Below are 13,758 nucleotides of genomic sequence, written 5' to 3' on the forward strand. Positions count from 1 at the left end.
GCAGGGGAATATGTATTTCCATGCAATACTTACAGAATGCTTGTAATAAATATAGATTAGACCGTTGCTTCTCCTGTTTGAATGGTTCTACATGTACACTAGTCATTTTTGGGGCCCTTTATAGCCTGCTGTTCGGTATTAGTCAAGGCCCCGTGTTGAAGGCCGTACTTTGAACTATAATGGATTACTTTTTACTAATTGTGACTAGGACAGAGAGTTGCCTCATTAGTAGTCATATCAAATCTTGTTATATCTATCAACCCCACCACATTCTATGTGTGCCTGTCCCAGGTCAGAAAAAATTGTTATTAAGTGATAGATGTTGGTTGCTGTGTATCCTAGCTACTTGCTATTCGTTTGTAGCTTTATAAATATTATTATGCTGTTGGTCCGCTGTCCAACGTAAGGGACTGGTTGGTCGATCCTGAACTTGTTTAATCTCGCATGATTCTGTAAGTACCTTTCCCAAGTTAGGATTAGTTCAGTGGTTGTCGTTTGTTGTTGGATATCATGTTTTTGTTTATTGTTTGGCTCATTATTATGACTGTTTAGTTTTTTTGTTTGAATTATTTTGAATTTGACATACCAGGTCTCTTTTTCGCTTTCTATGTGGCAGATTTTTGCTCATTGCTGAAGGTTTGATCATTTGATTTCAAGTTTGAATACCTGCCAACTGTCACTATTTGCGGGGGATTTCCTCCATGGAGGCTCCCAAACAGAAATTTTGAAAGAGCAATTTAATAATTAAAATAATTATTTTTACAATGACTTTCGACTTATGAAAGTATGAAGAAACTAGAAAACAACATTAAAATGTATTTGCAGGTCCCCTTGCAGGTTTTTTAGGACTATGAAAGCCATCTTGCACGCAAAACCCCCATGGGCATTTTGAAAAAGTGGTAGGTATGGAGTTGTCTCATTAACAATTATACCACATCTTCTTATTTTTATAGTGCTGTCAGTTTGAATAGTGCTTTGGTAATTTTCACCTCTATTATCTACATCACTTGTATTCAAATCGTGACTGTTTGAGTGTTTCCGATGAAGGTAAATCCAGAAAAGTGCTTCGGTCGCACGATATCAATAGAGAGTTTTTTTCTTCATATAGATAACAATAACATTCTAACAGCCAACAAAAAATCAACACTCTCAATGAAAGGAGACACTTGAAGATATATCGTACAAAGGAATTTTTGTCAGAAATTATGAAGTATAAAGTAATTTAATCAAAATGTCAAACTGTCTGTTACGTACATCGACATACTGAATAAAATGGCAAGAAATCACAAAACGAGAAATCTCAATATAAATGCATGTAACAAAAAACATGAAATATGTTCCTCCAGTCAGTGTTGTTAACTATAGCTATGGTTTAGAAATATACAATTTCTTAATGTTACATCATAGTTGATTTTATTTAATAAATATATAAGAAGATACATGGACGACAGTAGTTCATCCTTTGTTTCCTGCATCTTCACATGTCATCCAACATTTACTGATTTATGTTATGCAGTGTTTTACAGTTTGTATTCCCAAACCATTGTTTGAACAATCAAGTATTATTTTATCCATTGTTTGCATGTCTTGAATGTACGTGCTAGAAAATATGAAATTAAAGTCAATCCAAGTACACTACATATCAAAACGGCGTAAATAAGCATGTAGCTGTTCATAGAATCGTGGTATGACAACATTGCCTTTTCAAATTTTATTCAGCTGTTGGTAATGTTTCCAAAGTTGTTATGGTATAAATAGATGAAATCTGTTGTCTTGTTTCTTGTTCACATTTTATTGTTCACAATATATCCAACTGTCTAAAGGCTATTCCCTCAATAAACAACATTTGACTAAACCTTATTATTTCTTTCTGCAAGTTAGTCGATCTTCGTGTGAAATGATCACATACGATAGCTCCTAGTCCTCTATTTGAAATGCCAACGCCTTATGTTTTTTTCTCTCTCTGAAATAAAAGTCAATATTTACTTTAAATATGAAAAATGCGTCTACCAACGATTTTCCCTTGTTGATAAGTTAACTGACAAGACACTTCCCATTTTTCCGGAAATGTGTACTCATTTGAAAAGGAAAAGAAAATAAAAAAAATATGTGATTTGAAGTATAATATTACGGATGATAAAATTTTGGTGCAACCTTCTTAATAACAGACTTGATAACAAGATTTTGTCAATGTTACATACATATGAATTATAAAAGTGTGAAATTGAAATCAAATGGTTGTTATTTATGAAAAGTATGTTTGATAATCGTGGAATGTCAAACATATGGCAAAATCAAGATTGTATTTAAAAAAAAATGGATTGTATTAAGCATTGAGCAAAATTTAACAGATCAGTTTAGTATGGCTGGATGCGGCCATTTCACCTTTTCGCGTTTCGCGTTTTCTCCTTTCAGTTTGCAAACGCGAAATCGCGAAATCGGGAAATCGAGAAAGCGAAATCGAGTAATCAGGAAATCGGGAAAGCGAAAATGCGAAATCGAGAAATCAAGAAAGCAAAAACACGAAAGCGAAAACGGGAAATGACATAGATTTCTCGATTTCGTTTTTTCGCTTTCCCGATTTCTCGATTCTCCTTTGTGAATCTGCTGACATCGGCGATTAATTCCATTATGTAATGCCTTGTCCTTTTTCAGTCAAAAAAGACCTATATAAATATTTACCACACTAATGTTGTACCAATTTTAATATTCTTAAATTAAAAAATTTATTTACTTCAGTCGATATTGTCTTACTAGAAAAATTGTGTAGATTTATAAACTATATATCAGTGAAAGTATGTCCTCCTGGTTAATTCACGTTTATTTATTTATTTATATTTCATACATGCAAAATATGTTGAATTGTACATATTTCATCTCTGAAACTATGTTATTTAGTTAACGAAAACAATTATACTGTAGACAAATAAACAAAAAAAAATCATTGAATTTTTTAGATGAACTATGTTGGACCAAGGATTAAAATGTACATCTTTTGCATTGGCTCTATATTACCATATTTTGTACATTCACAGAACATATAAATGATTATTTTATATTTTTTCGTTTATATATGTTCGATCCTGGTGGACTGTTTAAGTGCAGGGCTGATAACAGCATATGTTTCTGCGAAACGGAGTGTTGTAAATAGGTTGATTGAAAATATTATCTCAAAAGAAGCAAGCCAAATCATTAAATGGATTTTCGTGCAATTCAATTCTGTGTTAAATCGGGTTTTTTTCTTCTCTCCACGTAATATCAGCTCTAGGCAACGATAGATGTATGTTGCACTGAATTAAACAATGATTTTTCGACTTGCAATGTTCTCTAGTGTAACCAATATACTTGTCTGCCATCATACTTCGCAGCCTATGCTCTTGATCACAATACTTCGCAGCCTATGCTCTTGGTCACCATACTTCGGAGCCGATGAGTTTGAAAAACTCTATAATCAGTCAATGGCAACATCAGTTTGCTGTGATGGAAAGGCTTCTCGTTATACGGCATTTAATGATAGAATAATGTGACGGGGTATGATTGCAAATATAAAATTGAGAATGGAAATGGGGAATGTGTCAAAGAGACAACAACCCGACCAGAAACAGACAACAGCAGAAGGTCACAGGTCTTCAATGCAGCGAGAAATTACCGCACCGAGTGGCGTCCTTCAGCTGGCCCCTAAACAAATATATACTAGTTCAGTGATAATGAACACAGCTTTCCACCAGACACAAAAGGACAAAAACAAATTAAAGCAAGTACATTCACCATGCGGCCTCAACAATGTGCAAAACACAAAATGAAAACCGTGTAGTAAACCATCAAAGTCCCAGGCGACTAAATGTCATGAAATAATTCAAACGAGTAAACCAACGATCTTGTTGATTGTTCAACAATAAATGTATAAAAAATATGGTAGACAGCAACCACAGAATACCACTTACTTAAAGCCACATCTGTCGGACATGGACACAAAAAATATGGTTGGGACAAACATAAATGTGAACGCACAACCTCCTCACCACCCGGAACAGTGACGCGACAGCAAACATTAGAATGATGAAAAGGCAATTAAAATGCATAATGTGAGGTTTAGGATGCGACGCTTAGTTGAAAATTTCTATTATATTGATAAAAAGTAATTAAAAAAAATCATAAAATGATCAACTGGATAATTACTATAACTATATATAATACAAAAATATACCTTTACAGTTTTGTCTTAGATATATTTAAATGTTTTTTTTATGTGCTAGAAATTGACTCGTCTTCGCTAGCCAAGGGTAACGATCCACTCCCGCTGTCTTCAATGAAGAGTGAAGAGAGCGGGAGCGGATCGTAACCCTTGGCTAGCGAAGATGCTATCGACTATGACCATGCTGACTGATTTTAAACTTGACTTATCATTGTGTATATCGTGTGAGTATTGTGATGTTTTAAATGCAGCATTTAGAAAATCATAACTGACGGCATATCTTCATATGCATCTTTTGGCATGAATAAGTAAATATATCCTCTTATATATAAATGTACTGTTTTATTTCTAGAAAGCGAATTAAATATGACATTAAATCTTATACTGTATGCTGATGGGGAAATTTGGAAAAATGCATTCTCCTAATCAATATTCTTAAGATTATTTTACAATGTAAGAATTATTTTTAAAATGTGTCTTTGTTTTCTATAAATGAAAAAATGATGGTATTCATCAAATTAAGACACTGGCAATGCATGTTATGTCGAAACTTTTCTTTTGCAAACAATGAACAAATTTAAATGTTTACATAACAAATGTACCTTGTGTCACGATCATATTGAATATAAATGTATTAGGAATAGAAAACAATCAATATTATTCTTCAATAAATGCAGAAAAAAACTACACTTTCAAAACACTACTTTTAAGTACTAAAGATCTTTAAATAATACAAGAAAAGAATCAATAACGCTGGCAAAACAAACGATGGCTGAATACATGGGGAGCTTACCAAAGGATCATGGTTATAACTATCAAAAATCTTTTATAGTTGTACTATTATAGTTCTATAGCTTTTGTTTAACTCGAGCAAACATTTTCCCGCTATGGACGATGTTCAAGGTGATGCTAGCCTAGAACTCAAAAGAAATATTATCTCTGCATAAAAGTAATATTTTAATTACTGATCAGTGTTTGAGTTGGCATTGGAAAGTAACACTTCTTTGTATCTGGATGACAAATCAATAGTTATTACACGTCGGTTATCATACTTATAAAAAAGTTACTTCGAAACCACAATTGTACATGTATAAAAGTGCATGCCTGGAAGCCATGCATGCAAATATGAAATATGTATAATCATCTCTCTACCTTTGTGGAAATAAAGATATATATATAGAGAGAGACCTATGCATCCCAAATAAGTTTGTGCGGTTTTCAAAAGTTTGAAAGTATTCAGCATTTTGTGTTTGGTATTAATGTTTAATAGTCAAAAAGCGGTTTTTATGGTATACATTAAATTGAGTCACGAACTTGTTATCACCTATGTAAAACATTGGTGTTTTTAACCTAAATGCATTTCACTTTTATCTTTACTTTTACTGATCTTAATCAAATCAGAAACTGCGAAAAGCTGTGTCGTAATATACCAGCAAGGTCGAATATTCAATATTTATTTTTTAACTTCAAATATTTTGTAGTTTTTTTGTGCGAAATTTGAAACCACAACTCAACATACCTTGTGCGTCCTATCTCCATACATTCTGTCTGGTGAGATATTTCCTATTGTTTGTACAGTACAAATAAAAATACCTGTTCATATCAGTAAAATATTGATAAGATTCGGGATTTAATATATGTACATTTAAATTTTTACATAATACCTCTTGTGAGCTAGTCTTGTGGGATTTAATTTTATCACCTATATTTTTTATGTTTTTAATTCAAATTCATTATTGGACAATTCCTATTGGCTCTCTCTTAAACATAATAAGACTAAATAAATAGTATGTTTCATGCATGTAGCTGCGGAATCGTGTACATGCATATGAGCTACGGTTCCGCAGCTAACATGGATGTGTCCAGATTTTACTTGCAAGCTAGACGTATAAAAGTTATAAATCCTAGTTACTACTGACTAATTACTAGCAAATCAATCCATTTTGGAAAAAAAATGATCGCTTCAACCACAACACAGGGTCAAAATGTTGTCATTAAATAGTAAAAAACCTGAAAAATTATCACAAAAAAAAAGATCAAAGGAAAAATGCACAAAATAGTGTTATATGGTATCCAGGAAGGAAATTACCATGTTGCCACGCCAACTTGTTTTGAATTTAAACATAGCCACTATAAGTCGCTGCTTTTGAAGAATCTCACCGAAAGTCAGCTGGTTGGCTTTTGTGTGGTATTCTTAGTTACAAAATTATTAAGCATTGCTTTAGGTTTTAGAGACTAAAGTTTTGGTACCATATATATAATTGACTTAAAAAACCTCTACCTTTATTAAACTTGACTAGGTATTTTCAAAATAACTATAGCTTTACAAGTATGCCATACTATGCCGATAGCACGTTTCTAATTTATAGAATATTTCTTTGATAATACTAAATTTTGTTAAGCTCATGTTTTGCTTAGACATAAATGACAACTAAACATACCTTGTAAGTCCTATTTCCGTATTTTCTGTTCAGATATTTGTCAATGTTAATACTTTATAGATAAAATACCTGTTCAAATCAGTAAAATATTGATAAGGTTTGGGATTTACATGTACATTTAAATTTCCCCGTTCAACCTCCTGATATTATCTAGTCGGTTTTAGTTTTATCACCCGTGAAAATGTATTGTTTATAGTTCGTTGATAAATACATGTATATTATCAATATTTATATCAGGTAACACCGAGAAAGATGTTTAATGAAGAACATTCACATCGATTATGGAATGATTGAGAATCAGTTTGTTTGTTGTATCTAGTGGCAAAAATCACACACATATTAGGACGGAACATTTTTTTTTGCCACAAGATACAACAAACCAATTCATTCTCAATCATTCCATAATCGATGTGACTTTCTTCAATATTCTGAATATGTGGATTGTTATTTAAAAATCTTGGCTAGTGAGCTGTTCAATATAAAGTTTCATAAACAAACAAAATATGTAGTAAAACGTGCGATTTAAACACCCCACAGTTTTCAAGTTTTAAAGCCACATTGATGTAGTAAAAATTCGCAAAGAAATCAAATAATTAAAGTGTTTGTTGACTCTGGACGCATTTGGCAATAATTGTTTAAGTGTTACTGTAGGTCCTTATATATAAATCTAGAGTCTCTAAAGAGCCTGTATCGCTCACCTTGGTCTAAGTGAATATTAAACAAAGGACGCAGATGGATTCATGACAAACTTGTGTTTTGGTGATGGTGATGTATTTGTACATCTTACTGTACTGAACATTCTTGCTGCTTACAATTATCTCTCTCTATAATGTTCTTGGCCCAGAAGTGTTAGTAGAAAATGTTAGTAAAAATTTACAAATTTTATGAAAATTGTTAAAAATTGACTATAAAATACAACAACTCCTTAGGGGATTAATTGACCATTTTGGACATGTTGTCTTAATTTAAGGTCTTACTTTGCTGTAAATTAGTGCTTTTTACAGTTTATCTTTATCTATAATAATATTCAAAATAATAACAAAAAACGGCAAATTCCCTTAAAATTACCAATTCAGGGGCAGCGACCTTACAACGGGTTGCCCTATCAATCTGAAAATGTCAGGGCAGATCTCGAGGGGCAGATAGATCTTGACCTGATAAACAAATTAACTTAGCCAGATTTGCTCTAAATGCTTTGGTTTTGAGTTATAAGCCAAACACTGCATTTTACCCCTATGTTCATTTTAAAATGTGGCGGCCATCGTGGTTGGTTGGCCGGGTCACGCCACACATTTTTAAACTAGATACCCATATGATGATTGTGACCAAGTTTGGATTGGTTTGGCCCAGTAGTTTCAGGGGAGAAGATTTTTGTAAAAGATTACTAAGATTTACGAAAAATGGTTAAAAATTGACAATGAAGGGCAATAACTCCTACAGGGGTCAACTGGCCATTTTGATCATATGACTTATTTGTAAATCTTACTTTGATGAACATTACTGCTGTTGACAGTTTATCTCTATCTATAATAATATTCAAGATAATAACAAAAAACGGCAAAATTTTCCAAAAATTATCAATTTAGGGGCAGCAATCCAACAAAAGGTTGTCCTATTCATCTGAAAATTTTAGGGCAGATAGATCTTGACCTGATAAACAAATGTACCCAATGTCAGATTGCTCTAAATGCTTTTGTTTTGAGTTATAAGCCAAAAAACGCATTTTACTCCTATGTTCTATTTTTAGACGTGGTGGCCATCTTGGTTGGTTTGCCGGGTCACATCACACATTTTTTAAACTAGATACCCCAATGATGATTATGGCCAAGTTGGGCTTAATTTAGCCCAGTAGTTTCAGAGGAGAATTTTTTTTGTAAAAGTTAACGACGACGGACGACGCCGGATGCCAAGTGATGAGAAAAGGTCACTTGGCCCTTTGGGCCCGGTGAGCTTAAAAGGAGATGTGATGATTATCCAATGAGACAACTCTCCACAAGACCAAAGATGACAATGTAAAACAATTCAAACGAGAAATTTAACTTTACAGTTTGTATATATATATACCTCGTCACAATTTATAATACAGTTGAATACTTGCGTTTCATTTTCTGTAGGTTATTGTTGAATTCAAACTAGAAAAGTGCCTTTGACGCATCTTATTATATAAATAAGTGCTATTTGCATTTTATAAAGGCAAAACACACATTCCCGACAAAAAACAATTCAGTTAAAAAGGTACAATATGGAATATAACATTATAGTTTAATTAAAAGATCAGACTGCCATTCAGTTGATCTATGACTCAAAAAAAAAGACCTTCCTTATGCAGATCAAATTTCTACACATTTTTCTTGGAACATTTCCGAAAGGTTTTGTTTCCCATCCGACCGTTCAATCTTTATTGTTATACAGTATGACACAAATGTTTCCTCTCAGTCTAGTATACCAATAACTGCTTTATACAGCACAAAAAACTTCAACAACAGTAAACAGATAATGATTTTAACTGTCAAACTTATCCGTGACGCTTGTACAGCCTGTCAACTTTCGGTATACTCACATGAGCATGCGAGTAAATATGAATCAAACTGTGAAATCAGTGTATAAAGCTTGAGTAATGATAAATGTAAACCATTAGAAGCTGGAGTGTGCGGAGAAAACCAACGGTCTTCAATAGGAAAACTGACAATCCTGGTAAATTAAGATTTGAGTCGAGTACACTTGCAAGAGCGGGGTTCGACTTACAACCTCAGTGTTGACTGGCTAGCGATTACAATAGTAACGGTCCATTTAGACCAGTCTACTCGGCCACTGAGGCCCCTCTAAAGGATTTGATGTGGACAAAGTTGTCTTGTCGGAGCCTTTTATAGCTGACTATGCGGTATGGGCTTTGATCATTGTTGAAGGCCGTACGGTGACCTATAGTTGTTAATTTCTGTGTCATTTTTGGTCTTTTGTGGATAGTTGTCTCATTGGCAATCATATCACATCTTCTTTTTTTTTATAAAAGCTTTCAAAATCCATCTATTCAACCAACGAAATAACCAAAGACCGTCAAAAGGGAGATACATGAGTGTTAATAGCAAGCAAAACAACACTTATAAGCACGGAACAAACCAAATTAAGAACTGAATGTGAGATTATTTGGACTAAAATACAAAAAAAAGGAAGCCTCTATATTGGATCCTTCTACAAAAATGCAAAAAGCACATTAGAAGGCCTTCAAAACCTTGAGACATCACGAAATATGATTGATACAAATAGCAACAACATTATACTAATGGGCGACTTCAATCTTCCAAGCATAAAATGGGAACGTGGAACAATCACACCATGGTACAAACATCAACCAAAAGATGCTAGATATCATAAATAACTTCAATATTAAACCGATTGTATCAGAACCAACAAGAATCAACAGCATTCTAGATTTATGTTTCACCAACAACCCTAACCTTATAAAGAAAGTAGAAGTAGAACCAGGAATAAGTGACCATAACCTTGTTCAGATCACTATAAATACAAAGGCAAAAATTCATAAAAAAAAAACGCCTAGGAAAATATACATCATGTATAAAAAGGGGAACATGGTATGTATAAGATCAGACTTAAGATCAAAATTCAAAGAAGACAGCAATAGAAGGTGTAGAAACATCATGGACAAACTTCAAAAACATAGTGACAGAATCAATTGAAATTAGCATACCAGCATACTACCACGAGACGGAATCCTCCCCGGATGACAACAGAAACTAAACAAATGATAAGAAAGAAACAGACTTTACAACAAAGCAAAAATATCAAACGATAAGCAACACTGGGAAGTTTTAAAACTTTATAGGAAAAGTGTAAAAGCAACTTCAAAGCAATCACGACCAATATGTCAAAAACATTTTGACACCAGAAGAACCAACAAAGGCACATACCGACAGTTTCAGAGAACAAATATATGCTACAACCAAGAAGTTGTGGTCATATATAAAAGGTATGAAGAAGGACAGTAGTAACATCAGCATGCTTAATAAGAATGGTAAGAACATCATACATGCAGAAGAAAAAGCAAACTAGCAGTACGAATCAGCATTTTACTGATTTTGTTTTTAATCAGCACTAAGACATACGATTCTATACAGATGTTGAATTTAGGCTACCAAAATTACCAAGACCTATTGTACACATGAAACCAATAAATATGGTCATTACCTGGAATTATCAAACAGCTGAAAATATAAATCCCAATGAAGCAACAGGACCTGATTTGATACCTTTCAGAGTCCTGAAACAGACAGCAGAACATACTTGGAGATAATATTTAATAAATTCATCAAATTAGGAACAGTACAAACAGACTGTCTCATCGGTAATGTCATCCCGAATTTCAAAAAGGGCGATAAGACAGATCCAGTAAATTACCGTCCTGTCTCTCTTACATCTATCCCTACAACATTATGGGGCACATCATCTTTATTAGCATTTTGAACAACATGGATAACAACACTGAAACTCCTGTCACAATACCAGTATGTATTCAGGAAAACCCACTCGTCCTAACAACAGCTTTTAAACACCACAGAAGATATAGCTAGAATAAGTACTATATATACCATGGTTATTACGAGTTTTAAAACATATTTAAACAAACGAATCCGAAGGATGAGTTTGTTTAAATATGTTAATGAGTAAGACACATGGTATATAAAATTTGTAATATAAATAAAATGATTGACAGCTTCAAGACCTTCAACTAATATTGGAAATTGATCATGTTACAGTTTTATCCAATGAAATGGAAGCTCGCGCAAGTCACTTTTGGGCCTCGTGTATGATATTCTGTGTATTTCATGTAATAGAACCCCTGAATTTGCAAAAAGGAAAGAAAATGTCAGATTTTCCCGATTTTTATTTAGTTTTGCGCCCCATGTATGGTTGTTTGCGCAAGTAACTTCATAATGTCATCAGACTGAGGTAAACAAAATTATCGGATTCCAGCGTCGGACAAGGATTAAATAATTATTATTCTAATGACGGTAAGAATTGTTTTTGTTTTTGTTTTCAAGTATCATACAAATTAATCATATTTTACAGAATTTTCATCTCATTGAAAAATGCATAATTATAAATTTCTAGTTTTCGTACAAACTGCTTTCTTCCGTTATTTTATTAATTCGATTATTAGATTATTTATTAAAACACAATTTTAATGATAAAACACTGTACTTAAACAGTAGCGGATCCAGGGAGCGTAGATAGTGTACGTTCCCCTAATTGATCGCAAAACAAAATCATGTTTTTTCACAGATATTTGTAGCCGATATTTATTCCTTTTTCTATAGGTACCCCCTTTTAAAATCGAAATTTAATCGGATCTTCGCAAAGGAAATGATAGTTTCACATTTCATTTTTTTGCACAACTTAAAGAAGAAACATTTAGTAATTGTTTCCAAAATTAGGGAAATTCGTGACAATCCTATATAGTTTGAAAAAGGTTTCTTAAGATTTGGGTACACATAGTTTATTGCTTTTTGTTATGAAATGAAAACAAATGAAGATCTTGACCTTTTAGTACGTTTAACAGTTTCCTAAATATTTAAGAGGCGGATACATTTAAAAAAAAAAGTGGAGCTTCAGCCATGGAATAACATGAATATGAATATGTTATACCATGGCTGAAGCTCCGCCTTTTCCCTTTGAATTCTAGTTGAGTTGCATATTTAATTAGCAAAGTATGGTACAACATTAATTTGCATATAATATACCATGGTTTTGCCTCACCACACTTTTTAAGCAAATTATTTCATAAAAACATTAAAGGAAAAAAATCTAATTTAAGTTACAAGAGATAATAAAGACCAAGTACTATATATACCATGGTTTTTACGAGTTAACATATTTAAACAAACGAATCCGAAGGATGAGTTTGTTTAAATATGTTAATGAGTAAGACACATGGTATATAAAATTTGTAATATAAATAAAATGATTGACAGCTTCAAGACCTTCAACTTATATTGGAAATTGATCACGTTACAGTTTTATCCAATGAAATGGAAGCTCGCGCAAGTCACTTTTGCGCCTCGTGTATGATCTTTTGTGTATTTCATGTAATCGAACCCCCGAATTTGCAAAAAAGGAAAGAAAATGTCAGATTTTCCCGATTTTTATTTAGTTTTGCGCCCCGTGTATGGTTGTTTGCGCAAGTAACTTCATAATGTCATCAGACTGAGGTAAACAAAAATATCGGATTCCAGCGTCGGACAAGGATTAAATAATAATTCTAATGGCGGTAAGAATTGTTTTTGTTTTGTTTTCAAGTATCATACAAATTAATCATATTTTAAAGAATTTTCATCTCATTGAAAAATGCATATTTGTACATTTCTAGTTTTCGTACAAACTGCTTTCTTCCGTTATTTTATTAATTCGATTATTAGATATTTAATTTTATTAAAACACAATTTTAATGAAAAACACTATATTTAAACAGTAGCGGATCCAGGGAGCGTAGATAGTGTACGTTCCCCTAATTGATCGCAAAAAAAAAATCATGTTTTTTCACAGATATTTGTAGCCGATATTTATTCCTTTTTCTATAGGTACCCCCTTTTTTAAATCGAAATTTAATTGGATCTTCGCAAAGGAAATGATAGTTTCACATTTCATTTTTTTCACAACTTAAAGAAGAAACATTTAGTAATTGTTTCCAAAATAAGGGGAATTCGTAACAATCTTATATATATAGTTTGAAAAAAGTTTCTTAAGATTTGGGTACACATTATTTATTGCTTTTTGTTATGAAATGAAAGCAAATTAAGATCTTGACCTTTTAGTACGTTTAACAGTTTTCTAAATATTTAAGAGGCGGATACATTTAAAACTGAAAAGGTGGAGCTTCAGCCATGGAATAACATGAACATGAATATGTTATACCATGGCTGAAGCTCCGCCTTTTTTCCTTTGAATTCTAGTTGAGTTGCATATTTAATTAGCAAAGTATGGTACAACATTAATTTGCATATAATATACCATGGTTTTCCCTCACCACACTTTTTAAGCAAATTATTTCATAAAAACATCAAAGGAAAAAAATCTAATTTATGTTTCAAGCAGATATACTGGACTTCA

At 32.7% G+C, this 13,758-nt stretch overlaps 1 long non-coding RNA gene across 1 annotated transcript; it reads right to left on the reverse strand.

Annotated features, from left to right (window-relative positions):
- Positions 1-1,153: 1,153 nt before the first annotated feature.
- Positions 1,154-6,798, reverse strand: LOC134725575 (uncharacterized). The gene is made up of 3 exons (XR_010108569.1): positions 6,637-6,798; positions 5,715-5,788; positions 1,154-1,963 (listed from the first exon to the last, which is right to left on the reverse strand). It is a non-coding gene; the product is annotated as an uncharacterized LOC134725575 (long non-coding RNA).
- Positions 6,799-13,758: the final 6,960 nt, after the last annotated feature.

Source organism: Mytilus trossulus, chromosome 7, assembly GCF_036588685.1.
Source record: "Mytilus trossulus isolate FHL-02 chromosome 7, PNRI_Mtr1.1.1.hap1, whole genome shotgun sequence".
Taxonomy (NCBI): Eukaryota; Metazoa; Mollusca; class Bivalvia; order Mytilida; family Mytilidae; genus Mytilus; species Mytilus trossulus.